At 42.4% G+C, this 14,354-nt stretch overlaps 1 long non-coding RNA gene across 2 annotated transcripts in view; it reads left to right on the forward strand.

Annotated features, from left to right (window-relative positions):
- LOC125946845 (uncharacterized) overlaps positions 1-6,399 on the forward strand; it is a 30,167-nt gene extending 23,768 nt beyond the window's left edge. For both annotated transcript variants that reach the window (XR_007467919.1, XR_007467920.1), the window contains exon 5: positions 6,286-6,399. This is a non-coding gene — a long non-coding RNA (uncharacterized LOC125946845). The remainder of the gene's footprint in view (positions 1-6,285) is intronic.
- Positions 6,400-14,354: the final 7,955 nt, after the last annotated feature.

Genomic DNA, 14,354 nt, shown 5'->3' on the forward strand with positions numbered 1-14,354 from the left:
GCTGATATTTATGTAAACTACAGTATAAAGGCCTCTTCCAGCAATCTCCAATTACACCTGTCTTGTTCAAGCTGATTCCAACTTTCGCCCGCAAATTTGCTAATTTCATCTCCCCACCTTACTTTCTGCCATCCTTGTTTGCGCTACCCTTCAATTGGGACCTATTCTGTAACTCTAATGGTGCACCGGTTATCTATCCTATGCATTTGGTTAATATGAACGCTTAAATAAGGTTCCTTGGGTATATACTGAGCTTCACTCGATTCCACTGGGTGGTTTCATGGATCAATTCTACTTTCCTATTATCAAAATCACTTATATCTTTTGTATAGCCGTAGTCCTAAAATGCACATAAAATGACTGATCTGGTACAGGCAGGCTTTTGTATAAGGCTACTTTTACCATATGTCCCAGCTAAAGCGATTCAAGTTGTATAGATATAGATACGACAATGGTGCTATTGGTGTTTTGATATCGATCGCCTTGTGCACGTGTACTTTCCTGTTATAATTTAATAGCTTATTAGCCAAAATATTTGTTTGTATTTATATATTGCTTCATAATTGCACACTATCTAGCCCAAAATTAAGCATCATCTTTAGATACGTCACCTTCCACAGTTTCCTACGTTTTCCATGGTTATTTTTCTGGGTCTCAACGCTGTGGCACAAGAAGGGAAAAAGAATGGGAATTGAAGGCGCGTCCACGCGTTCTGCATGCGCGAAAGCAGTGCTCTCAGAAGGCGATTAAAAGATTCACTTGGTATCACTCGTATTTTTTAATTGCCATGCACAAGCAAGCAGCATGACTCGGTTGCTTGGCAGTAGGAACCAACTACATCGTGTCCATGTCAGTTTTTCGCTCCTCTATAAAGAGTCACGTGCACGAACTGCCGACCCCCCGCCCCCCCCCCCCCTTCGCTTCACATTTTTTTGAGAAAATAGCATTTTGGCAACTAGTAGGAACTACGTTGAAGGTAACTTTGTTTCACGAGAAATAATAAAATATGCAAATTTTGTATATCTGCTGTTTGCACGTTTGCGGTACCTAAAATACCATTCACACGAATATTACACGTTGCAGAAGTTCTTCATAGCACTATGCAGACTGATAGGGTGAAACAAGGAATTGATTGAGGGAAAGAAGATAAAAACAATTACACGAATTTGCCGTATCGGAGCTTTGTGCAAGTTTTCGACAACCAACAGAGCATCATCATTCGGACACCGGTCGCGCCGTGATTGACGACTGAGAACATTACGTGTGTTATATTTTCTCAAACATGGGTTACGCTTAGTAGCTTCCTAATCGTTCACAGTTCTAGTAATTTGGTTATTCGCATGGTGGCATGGCTGGGCAATAAAATACCAATATTTTATCCAAAATTAGGTTTTTCTTAAGCATTCAAAGCCCAATTAGAGATATATTTTACGTGTATATCAAAACCCGTAAGTGGTTGGAGCCACATTTAATGCAGAGCCCGGTAATATAGAATTCAGAACTAGATCCATACAGTTTAGGCTGACGATTTAAAAGTGGGAAAACTTTCATGATTTAGAACGTCAGAATTCACAGATGTTGCACAATACTTTATTTGTAATATTTATCAGGTTGTGCTGTGACGCTGAAGAATTATGAGTATTTAGTTTGGGATGCCGAGTTCTTGCTTTGAAATTTGAGAAAAGATTTCAGTCACAAAAACATTCGGGAAATCAAAAGAAATATATTTTATGAAGTATGCCTTTATTTTATAGTGTGGTGTGTCACACAATATGCGCAAGATTACACAAAATATACAAGTAATAAATGCTACTTTGGCACCTATTTTTCTTTGCTGACGACAATAATTTGCAATAGTGCAGATCCCTCGTATATTAAGAACAAACAACATGCTGAAATACTCCAATGCATGCGATTTATTCCGTGACGTCGGGTTTCTGCAATAACATATTCTACATCGCAATTGTCTTCCCCGAAGAACGGTAAGGTTGATTAGCTTGCTGGTCACTCCGTAGCACTAAAAAAAGTGCTGATAAATGCTCAAAGGTTAGCATCATTGCATGGATCCACGTTCGTATCATAGCTGTTACTTAAACCGGACGTGAAGCTAAATGGAAGTGAGGCCACGATTGTTGTGATTGGCAAAAGTGTTTTATATATATATATATATATATATATATATATATATATATATATATATATATATATATTATGAGCCTATCTTTATGTCCACTGCAGGACCAAGGCCTCTCCTGCGTTCTCCAATTAAACCTGGCTTGCACTAGGTGATTCCAACTTGCGCCTGCAAATTTCCTACTTTCATCACTCCACCTAGTTTTCTGCCGTCCTCGGCTACGCTTCCCTTCTCTTGGTATCCATTCTGTAACTCATCCTACGCGCTGCATGGCCTGCCCAGCTCAAATTTTTTCTGCCTAAGGTCCATTAGAATTTAAGACACCGCTCTCTTCTCGTCTCTTAACGTTAGGCCTCACACTTTTCATTCCGTCACTCCATCGTGTATGCATATATATATATATATATATATATATATATATATATATATATATATATATATATGTATATATATATGAAGAGAGACAGAACGTGAGAATATATGCCAGAAACAGCTTCGCTGGACATCCATTTTCACAGGGCCGGTATGACGCGCCAATGTTTACCGTCGCATTACAGCTGTCTCAACGCTTCGGTAGTACCACCAGCACACTTTTTCCTTTTATGAATTCGTTGGACTTTGATGCCCTAAAAAGTGAATACTTGTTACTTGTGTATTCTTTGTGATAATGTAACCAGACTTCTTTTGTGAGCGTATGTGTGTGGTGGAGACCAACGGTAAAAAACACTTCATTTGGACGACTTGGTTCATCTTGAGTATGACTTGAAGCAGCGTGAAGAACATAAGTTCAAGAAACGAAAACAAACACAACAGGACAGCGCTCGTCCTGCTGTGTTTGTTTTCGATTCTTGACCTCGTCTTCTTTGCACTGCTTCTAGATATACTCATGACCAACAATATTCCTTCAAAAGAAGCCCTCCGCCAACCGGCGCACTTTGTTCTTATACCTGTTTATCGAAAGGCCAATAGGTTCGTTGGTTTATTTTCTCAGGCCTGATTCACCTTCGAATTCATTACTAATTCGAAAATTGCTTATTTCATATATATATATATATATATATATATATATATATATATATATTACTACTCTAAAGGATTGGTGGCATTAAACAATTCCCCTTGATTAGGCTTTAATTCACCTGTCTCTTTCCACTGATTCTAGGTTACATAGATTTGGCACGCTATAGGAAAGAAAAATTTTAAGTGCGCGCGCGCATGGCTCATTCGCGTGCTCAACACCAGCAACTGAAAGAAGAGGTTTCAAGAACTGACTTGTGTATATGGTTGACTTGGTGAATACCTCGAGGTGGTATGACGCTGGTGTGATTATGGGGTGACTTCCAAAGAGTGGGATGGTTTTACGCTGTATGCGTGAGCAGTTCTCTGCTGCTCAAGGCTGCAATAAGCAGATAATTTGCTTTTCAGAGGCGCCAACAGCTACTCCGATGTCTTGTAAACTTAATGGAGCCCTTAAGTCAGCCATTCAATATAAAGAGTTGCTTCAAATGAGTTTTAATGCGTGCTCATTCTAATGCTGCTAATAAAAAAAATCTGTCCGTCTATCCATCCGTAACCCGTAACACGTTGATCTCCAGAAGAACAATACAGAATAAATTCGCAAGGAAAATTTGAAGAAAAATTCAGAGCCCTTCCACTATGTGAAAATGCAAGAGAAGCGAAGCTGTTGGTTTTCTTTATTATTATTTCTTTTTAAATTTGGTGGTTATCTTACATGGTTGAAAAGACACACCACATAACGTCATTGCGTTACCACGCGCGGTATGCTGTATGTGCGAATGAAAGCGAGTTTAGGCGATTAGATTCACGCCACCTTGCACCATCGGCCGCAGCTTGCTGGGCCGCGGCGCGTTCGGCTTCCAGTTGCTTTCGCGTCCACTCGCGCGGTTGAGCGCGCCGGCGCTCCTTGAATGCGTGTTCTTCCTCTTCAGAGCGAGCGACACGGGTCTTAACCATACGGAGTCCGAGGGGCAACTGATGACGTCGCTAAGAAATGGGTATGTCAAGAGAGAATGAGACGCAGCTACTGGTTGCTAGGCTATTTCGTTTTATCACTGACATTTCGACACGCATCGTCATAGAGTAGAATTTGGGCAACAGTGGCCATCGCTCTGCACATTGTTTTTGTATCTTTTGAGTCCCACGTGTGACAAGGGTAGTTCCAGGGCGCGTTACAGGTCGCCGAGCCCACAGGTGTATGTGCCATTGAGGCTTGGACCCTATCGCACTATCGCATGATCGGCCCACATAACAGGGGTATGTGACGTTTAGCTTGGAACCTTTCTGCACTATCACCAGGATCGGCCCACTTTGTTGTTTCTCGCGTCGTTCTGTCCGCGGACGCGATTCGCCAAAACCAAGCCTTATATAGATTCGCTGTAAAAACGATGGTGATGGTTATTTTCGAACCTACGACGGCACGCTCAGTAGCCGAGTGTCTTGCCCACTGGGTTCAATACCTACGTTTGCAGGAAGCGAATATATCTGATGCATATGAATGTGTTTCAATGCGTTGTATGTATTTCGCGCAACTCAGACAGATCCCCAGTCAGTGAGTTGATAAGGATGATAACGAGTGATGAGGGGTTATATGGGTCCGATGGCGGTTTATAATGGTTCGACGAGGGTTGATAGGGTGCTAAAGAGCGATAAGAGCTTATAATAGTGGGAAAGTCCGATAAGGCTGATAAGCCCCAATAACGGTTGATAAGGGTCAAATCATGTCCGATAACGTTGATAAATACGGATAAGGGTTCATTAGTGTCAGATAAATTAGATAAAGACAAATAAGGGCTTGTAAAGGTACGATCATCTTGAAAATGTTGATAACGACCAATAAGGGCTGATGAGAGTCACAGATTTCCGATAAGGTTGATAACGACGGATAATGTTTATTATGGGTCGAATCGCGTTCGATAATATTGGTAACGACTGATTTGAGCTAATAAGAATCGATAAGTGTTCGATCGAGTTCAATAAGGTTGATAATGGCCGATAAGGTTGCATAAGGCTTTAGACTGATCGGATCAAGACACAAAACTGCATATAAGGCCAATATAGCATACATTAAATGAACCGCCTACTGCTTCGTAAATCGCGGTAAACAACACGTTGTGTCTTATGCGGGGATATGAGCAATGGGCAAAATGCCTAGGCATACCTAAACAATTCCAGTGCAGTTTCTGCGGAATATTTAGTTCTACTTTCGCTGACACGGGCGTGACCACGCATGTTCACTTCTCTTTTGATGATTTCGTGCTTCTTCATTTTTTATTTATTTGTTTCTTCTGTCACATGTTATTCCCTTTACCCCTTTCCCCAGTACAAGGTGGACAGCCTGTATTTACACTGGCAAACCTCCTTGTCTTTCTTTCCCTTTCTTTCTCTCTTTCTCCAGTTCTTGAACTTTACGAAAATTGTAATGAGCTGTAACCTACAGGACATCTTGTTTTCGAATTCCATTGAAAATTAGGCAGTTGAACACGCAATTAGAACACAGATTATAAATCAGTAAATAACGTTGTCTCCCTATATTTCTTCTGAAGGAACGCAGTTGGGTTGTCTCCGTATCTCATATCCAATTTTTAATAGGATGATCCATGTCGGCTCAGAGATGCGGCATACAAACTCTATAATAAATACCGTGCCTGTCCAACAATATTTAATTAGTAGTCATAACTAAAGAAATTAGATCGAGACGCAAAAACTTCATCTATGTGCAATGACCGATGTATTCAGTAATGTTGTTTACTATTTCAAACGACTAAGCTCCATTCAATACACACACTCCAGTCATGGGAACTAAGCTATATTCCTCAAACAACTTTCTTGGACTGAAGTATGGAGGAGACCATTTGAGTGTTCAGTTTTCTCCAACGAGTTCCTGATAGGAGAGGTATGGTAAACAAACTCTTAGGTGCCTTCTGCAATGAACATTACCTTTTAAGCTATATTCCTCAAACAACTTTCTTGGATTGAAGTATAGAGGAGACCATTTGAGTGTTCAGTTTTCTCCAAGCAGTTCCTGATAGGAGAGGTATGGTAAACAAATTCTTAGGTGCCTTCGGCAATGAACATTACATTTTCTATTACCAACAAATTCCTTGCGTTTACGTACCACATTTACTATACAGAACCACAATCCAGAACTGTAAATGGCGACGCCGACACAACATACGACGAGTATTCCGGTGAAGACGGCAACGGTGGTTACCAGGTTGACAGCGGGCACGAGAAAGGTACTGGCTTGGACGTTGCACGCCCAAAGGTTGGGGGAAGTGATGGTCTCGGCGGAAACTTTGATTCTATTCCCATCGATGACACAGAAAAATGAGGTGAGCTACCATTGGAGATAACCGTAGGTATACGAACGCCAAAAATGAATGTGGTTAACGCAGACAGTGCAATGAATGCGATAATTTTAATCTTTCAAAAATTGACATCAGCGACAGCGTGGTTTTGCATTCAATTCACAGCTTATTTACACTGGCGATGCAATTGGCTGAATATTTTTTTACCTCCATTGTGGTGTGCTCTGCATGCTCTGGCAGTTGTGAATACCTAGATATTGGGCCGTCTGTGGCTTATTTCTCCTTTTGTGATGCATGCATATATTTATGTATTTGAGCAGCTGTACGAAAAACTAGTAAGCTTACATTGAATTAGGTGTGACATTTATTGTAACGAAGTGGTTGTATTAGGTATTACGATAATAAATTTAGGAGGGAGTACAAAATTAACAAGCGGCTCTTTTTGCGTTCAAATGTTTGAGAATAATATGGTTCACGCACAAGGAAGTACAAGTACGGAATTATGTGCTCGCGCTGCCTGTCATTAGTGATGGCTTGCTGGAAGAGCACTATGAACAAGGGAGACTTTCACCGCTGGCTACTCAACTTTCTTTACAAATAAAGTTTTTGAAGAGAGCAATTAGAACTTTTCTAAAAAGTTCGTGACAAATTTCAGCGTTCATTTCACGTAATTATTCCGTTAGAAAAGAGCATATTTTGTGGCTTGAAGAAAGTGATGAAACCAAGTCGCTGTAGATGAAGGAAACATGTTTCGGTACATAAAAGGCTGTCGAGTTATAAGAATATAGGAGTCGATAGTTGCATATTTAGTGGGTAATCCATCGACTGGGAAGAATAAACGCAATTCTAATATAAGAGTGTGAATATCGCTCCCGAATTTGTCGTCACGATGTGGAACTTCTATAAAATTTAATGTATAATAAAATCAAAGTTTCGTATATTCAGCTTCTTTTCACCTTTTGGTTGCCGAGAAACTGTTTTGCTATAGCATTTTCTCCCAGTTCCATGTTGTCTTGCCTGTAATGGCTCGCCCCCTCCCCCCCTAAAAAACAACAAAAAAGAAAACAAAACAGAATGAGTTGCATAAGGGAACATGGTAAAATGAAAGGTAAGCAGCGCCAATTTCTGGTATTAGCAAATTTTGTGGAACACACATAGTTTCTTGGTTTGTTGCATGCAAAAAACAGTAGTTTTGTCAATTAGTTGGCCAGTGTTGAAAAGCATTTATTCAATGTGTGCTCGCTACTACCGATAAACTGAAGGTAGGTGGGGGGGGGATATTCCTACCCATAATTATAGATGTAATCAAGCACTCTAAGTGAGTGGCAGATGAACAAGAGGCACACAGAGGGCCACAATTCATAAGCTAAGAAAGGGCAACACTGAGAGCCACAATCCATACAATATAGTGTAAAAATCAGGTATAACTAATGATAAACATAACTAATGATAATTAATAATCCCGACATCGTTGTCTTCACCCCTATCCATTATGTAATAAATTTGGCGCAAGATGTAGTTGTTCTTCCCGTGCAATAATTTTAAGATTTTAAGTACGCCAACTGTAAACTTGCAGTCCTATTTTTTCACGCTGATCAACCATACTTATTATAACTGCTAGCCACAGGACGTAAATGCCTAAGAGCACTACTCTATTACCTACTTAAGCGGCACAAGCAGCTGACAGATGAGTGCCACCTGACCAACTTGTAACGTTGCCACAATTTTGCAAACTTGGAAGAAAGAAAGCCCACGTAGAGTTGCGAGCATCTTTCACATATTGTAATTTGTCTAATACATTTTTCAAAGGGCCAACGCATTATTAGCTATGAATATAGGTGTCGAGAGGCTATTCTAACTACTAACATGGTACACGATCAGGCACATGTAGCAATGTTGTGTTTAAGATGAGATCAATCTTGTTAGTAAAACCATGCGCTTGACTACAAAAGCATGCAAAGAAGCTTCATTGAAACACATTATATTATTTGCAAGAAAACCTTCCAAGAAAATAACTAAAATGGAAGGAATATTGGTAGAATACGACAATTTGTACACATGGGGATAACTCCACTGCTCGGCGCAGCTTTCCATTTTCTTTATCGCTTTTATTGATTGATACTTATAAATGAAAATGTCTTACTGTTTCAGAGTTAACAAGCAAACATAACGCCTGAAGCCAGCCAATTTGGGATAATCACTCGTCTTCCAAATTTTCCGTTTGGCCTTCAGTTAAAAATAAAAGATTTGGTTCCGTATGAAATTGCGTCATTTTATTCCTATTCGCATTCTTTGGCAACCTCGCCCAGTTGGTGGCATGTCTCTAAGTGTCTGTGTCAGTCCGTACGAGCCTAACGAAGTTTCCGCCAACTAGGACAACAAATGGGTAATATCGCACCACTGAAGGAACCGGGTTCCGAACAAAACTTCGGACCGATTGGGATCATTTGGTATGTATAAGCCTTGCTGCTCTTTAATAAACCTCTTTAACGCCAACTTGGGTGACTATTTGTCACTGGGTACGCGCCGCCTTTCATATTAATCATTTAAAAATTGCATGAGCAAAACCACCCACCACAATAGGATTGGTAAATAACATTATAATCGCTAATCCCACCTAAAGGCTGAAAACAAAATTTGAAAAAAAAAACTAATACATTTGTCACTTGCAACTTTAAGGAGGTAACCGTGATGTCGCAAAACCGAAGGAATATCTATACTAGCATTATGGAGGAATTATTGCCTATTCACCCTTTTCGCGGAGCAATTTGCTCTAGAGGAACGAGATGGCGCTTTCGGCCGCGCGCCATACGTTGCCTCAGCGAATGCGCACGAATACGAAACCATTACTGCTTCTGCCCTGCTACTGTGCGATCAGCTGTGGAGAATGAAATTGGGTGTGCGCTAATGCACAGTGCCCAATTCATACTGCAAAATGTGCAGCGATAAAGGGAAGACATGTGCGGTAGTTCGCTGCAAAAATAGTGATTCACATATGAATGAATGTAATCAACCTGTATCGCCGCTGCTACATAAGGATTGCCTGTGTTGCCGCCCTTGACGATGCACGGCTTTCCTCAAGGATAAAAAAATATAATTCATCAGCCTGCGCTGTATACCTAACCTCCAAAGAAAGGACTTCAACTCCGGAACGTGGGCACTTGGGAGTGAGTACCGCTCGTTACAAAATGAAGTAATGCCACTTGCTGGCATAGTAAGTTTCCCGCACGTTATCTACACACATCCACCCTTACTCGCCCGAAAAGTTACGCCAACCCTATGCCAACGTGTGAGTGAATAGGCGCGCACTTGAATCATTGTGCCGAAGCATGAGTGACGGTGACTACTCCCACAAGACACGAATGTTGGAAGCTGAATGTTTCGTGACGGTCCACAGAAAGCGAGGGACTAGCGATAATACGTCTTTGCTACGAGCTACCGCAAAGTACAGAACATTTACATTCCATGCTTTGTGCGCAGCAAGAACATATTTATCGCAGCACAGCACGCCCGTGAGTGATTACGCTGAAAATAAACAATCAGATAGTGGCCGCACCGAAGAACTGTACTGAGTCAGAAATATGACAAGCCGCTGGTTCAAAATGTTTGCCAAAGAAAGAACGCAGAGCACACTGATCGCGATTTAATTCATAAGCGGAAAGTTTGGACGCTTGGCAACCATTTCTAGCCCCGCTTTTAGTACAAGTACCGTATACGCCGCTCGCGCCGTTTGAACAAGGCGTAATGAGCTCTTAAAGCACTTGCATGTCCTCTTATGACGTGGCCAAAGCTTCGTGTCGTGCCCACAGTCGCCGTCAACGATATGCGTCGAAACGGATGTTTGCTGTGCCGCACCGGCGTCACGCGCTTGCATTGTAAACGCGGAGGCAACGGAGGCGGCTGAGGCAAGCAATGGACGCGTCACCACGTGATCAAACATGGCAGCGCCCACGGGAGTGCCACGAAAAGGGTCAATAAAGGACGCAACACTATGGGAATGCGACTCCAGCTCAAACATGTACTAGGAATGGGGGAGTCATCATAACACCTGGTGTTTGAGAACGCAATATTTACTTCATAACTGTAATAAAAAGACCTAGAAATGTGGAATCGTTTCGTAGAGCCTGATATAAGGAAATCACTTGCTAAATCATTTTAATGACTAAGCAACGACGAAATACGATGGTAAGGCCAAGATGCATAAAACTGTGTAGATTAGGGTTTTACTTATAACTACAACACCATCAGTGCGTGAAATGGAAACCATGTGAAATGGAAAGAACACGGTGTATAACTATGTGACACCACAAGTTCTGCTACGAATGATTCGAGACTGAGATATAACACAACTGTTGCATATTATATTTCGCGTAACTTCAACTAGAACAGTTACGTAGTTGGAACACAATGTGTTGAATTTGCTATGCGTTGCTCCTAGAGGGAATGTAAACTGCTAGATGGGTTACAGTGCAGCTGTTTTCAGAGAGGGTGCTGGCCTGAGCACTTTCTTTGAGGACGTCACAAAATATCAGTTAAGAAATATTCAATTTATTTACGCAGTTCAGTAGCAATTTCATGAGTGAAAGCTTGCACGTGTATAAAAGACCTAAGTTCTTAGTTTTCGTTAGTTTAATTATGCGGCCTTATATTGATGTAACCAGATGACGATGACTATGACGCACGACGAAGCGCGAAATAACAAAATCCCGGAAGTTCGACGAACAGATGGTAATAGACGCTGCATTTTCGATTCATGAATCAGTTTGCGCAGGAAGGCCACGTAGGAGAAAGAGCAACAGAAATACCTCCCAGAAACAGATCTGTGTTTCATATTTTCCGAAATACGTATTAAAAGTCCTGCGACAATAGATAACATTTGGCACTGTCTATCGGGAAGCGTGAAGAATTTGTGGTGCCTAAGCGACGGTAAGCTGCCATGTTGATGGCGGCAGTCGGCTGGCCAAGGGTTTTGGCATGTCAGTCGACAGTTCGTCGGCATCTTAGTCGGACGCGTTGCATGTCGTTGTTGTTTTCGCTTGCACATATGGGGGGGGGGGGATTCACCATGACTCGCAATGGGAGCATAATATTAGGTCCGTGCTTCCCGTCAACTTAGGGATAGGTACTCTACTCTACGGTTGCTTGCTTGCTTGCCTTCGAGAGTGGCGCGTACCCACGGTGGGGGATTGGCCAAGAATCGGGTGATTCAAGGAAAATAATTATGGGAGTCTAATAAGGATCACTTTTGGAAAATTTTGAATGACTAAAGAAATTATTCATACAAAATTTCATAATTTGGCCGAGTGAACTTCGTCTTCGTCACCACCAATGTAACCCACTACAAATTCTTGCGCCACTGCGGTAGTTGCTGAACTAATGACAGTGTTTTTTCCCCACAAAGCAGATCAGGAATTTCCAGGCAAATTTTAGGTGTGCCTTTATAAATACCTGTGCATGCAGCTTAAATAAAGGACACATTTCTATCCTGTGATTCATCTGTATATTCAGAGGGAAATCCCCGTGTGGGTTGTTTTGTAAGCCTTTATCATCTTTATTTTTGTGCGAGTAATAAGTAGATTATGTACGATATGATATTGACGCCTTATTCAAAGAAAGCCACCGTTTCATACATACTTAGGGCCGCACGCGCCACATCTTTCGCTTGCCAAATACCTCTACTGCCTCGACTTGACAAGACCATCTTCGCCAACCAATCCGATGTGATAACGCAACGTGCTTCGTTCGCCGTGAGCTCGAGTCCACCTATTCATCACCCTACTGCGCGACAGACACGGATTCATCACCTACCATGATTGCTACAATCCAGCTCGACGTCCGACATGAATTTCAAAACCAGGTTTTCAATATCGTATGCTCGTCGACCCACGTACCCAGAATGCTGCACTTTTCTAGCGGCCCTCCTCGTCCCCGACAGCCCTTTCCACAGGACCATTTGCCTGCACTGCTGCCGCATTGGCCATATCGCTCGTCATTGCAGCAACCGAAGGCCAACTCTGTCTCCAAAACACAACCGGGCCTATTTCCATAACTGTGAACCTACTGCTCCGCTCGTACTCTCCACCTAGAACTGCCTATCCTTTCGGATATTTATGATGCATACCTCCGCCGCTTAGGCACCACCAGCTTCGTTTCACTGCCAACCAAATCATTATCATATATCCAACAGTCCTCTTCCTCGCCCGCTGCTGATAGAGAGTATGTCATCACTGCACTGCACAGCATTCCACTGCAGTAGGATGTCACCGTATCTTACACAGTTCTAACTATGACAGCGGAATGGACTTGCATCCCTATCGTAATGTTCGGTATAACCAAGCAAATTGTACCTCACGGAAGTTGCCTCGCCCAACTTGAGCCTTTGGAGGACGATAACGTGGCGGCTTTCTCAATTGAGGCTTCGTCTGAGCATACCATTTCTTCAAAGTCTATCTCTTGTGCTGATCCCAAGAATAAAAAAAATGATCGTGATGGTGCATTTACGTGCACAAGCCGAAGGCCTCTACGGTGTTTTGTTTTCCTGCGGGTATGCTATCGAGTTTGACAATCGCCCATTAGGCCAGACGCTTCTTGTCAAACACCATATTATTGCTGGCGATGCTGCTCTTATTCACCTTGGACCATATCGAGCAGCTCTATCGGAACGATAGAGCTACGCTTGAGAATTCAAACTATGGTAAGCAAGATGCTAGATTAAAAAAAAAACATCAATGAGCATTTTTGAAATCCATTGGCTTCACCGGTAGTGTTAGTTAAGAAGGATGGGACATGGTGCTTCTGCGTGGATTACCGCCATCTGAACAAAGTGACTAAAGAAGACGTGCACCTGCTGCCATGAATTGACGATGCCCTTGACTGTCTCTGCAGTGCCAGCTATTTTTCCTGTATTGGCCTTTAAACTGGATACTGGCAGATCGCCGTCGACAATATGGACAGAAAGTTTGCCGCCTCTCATTCCACCCTGTGAAAGTGGTGTAAAGCGAAGCTGTTGCCGACGTTACACAAGAAGCTCCCCCACAAGGCGTCGGACCGTCGAGATCAATGCAGTGTACACGACCTCGTTTGCAACCTTTCCTTTGGTGCTTCGAGGCCACGGTGCACGTTCGCGGCGTCCATACACTTGTCCTGATGTCGATGACGGTCGCCGCACACTCTGCGCGACCTGCGCGACTGATGCAATGGATCGAGCGCCCACTCATCAAGGACAAATACATCCTGTGCACGCGTTCGTCACGCGCGCACGCAGGTGTGCCGGAGTGCCGCATATAAACTTATTCTAGTACACCGTCCACCTGGCGCTAGAGCATTATTGAACCAAGTAAATTTCTCGAAGTAAAGTTCGCCACAAAATTTGTAAAGTACAACTTACACACAACCTGCAGACATGATAGCATCGTGTTGCAACTTGAACACACGAGAAAACATAATTCTCTCACGCGTGAACTCAAAAATACACTAGCTCTGGAGACTAAAATGTTTCATTGTCGACGCCACTAATATTCATTAATTAAGGACGGAAAATTTGCCGGGGTAGCGATATGCAGCTTCGCTGTAAAAATATCGCTATTTTAACTCCCGATGGTCTTTGCCAGTTTAAAGTGATGCCCTTTGGAATAAGTAACGCGCCAACCACTATTGATCGTGTAATGGACTCGTTGCCTCAGGGTTTCCAATAGTTCACATGTCCGTGCTGACTCAACGACGTTATTGTCTTTTCACGAGCATTTGACAGTCACATTGAACGTCTCTCAACCATATTTGACATTTTTAAGCGAAGCTTTATGGGCTCACAAGTGTCGGTGGTGGTGGTGGTGTCGCGCTGAAAAGTGAGCCTATCCTGGTGATTGTGCAGAAAGCGTCCAAACTCTAAAGCA

This window comes from Dermacentor silvarum, chromosome 7 (assembly GCF_013339745.2).
Source record: "Dermacentor silvarum isolate Dsil-2018 chromosome 7, BIME_Dsil_1.4, whole genome shotgun sequence".
In the NCBI taxonomy this organism is placed as follows: Eukaryota; Metazoa; Arthropoda; class Arachnida; order Ixodida; family Ixodidae; genus Dermacentor; species Dermacentor silvarum.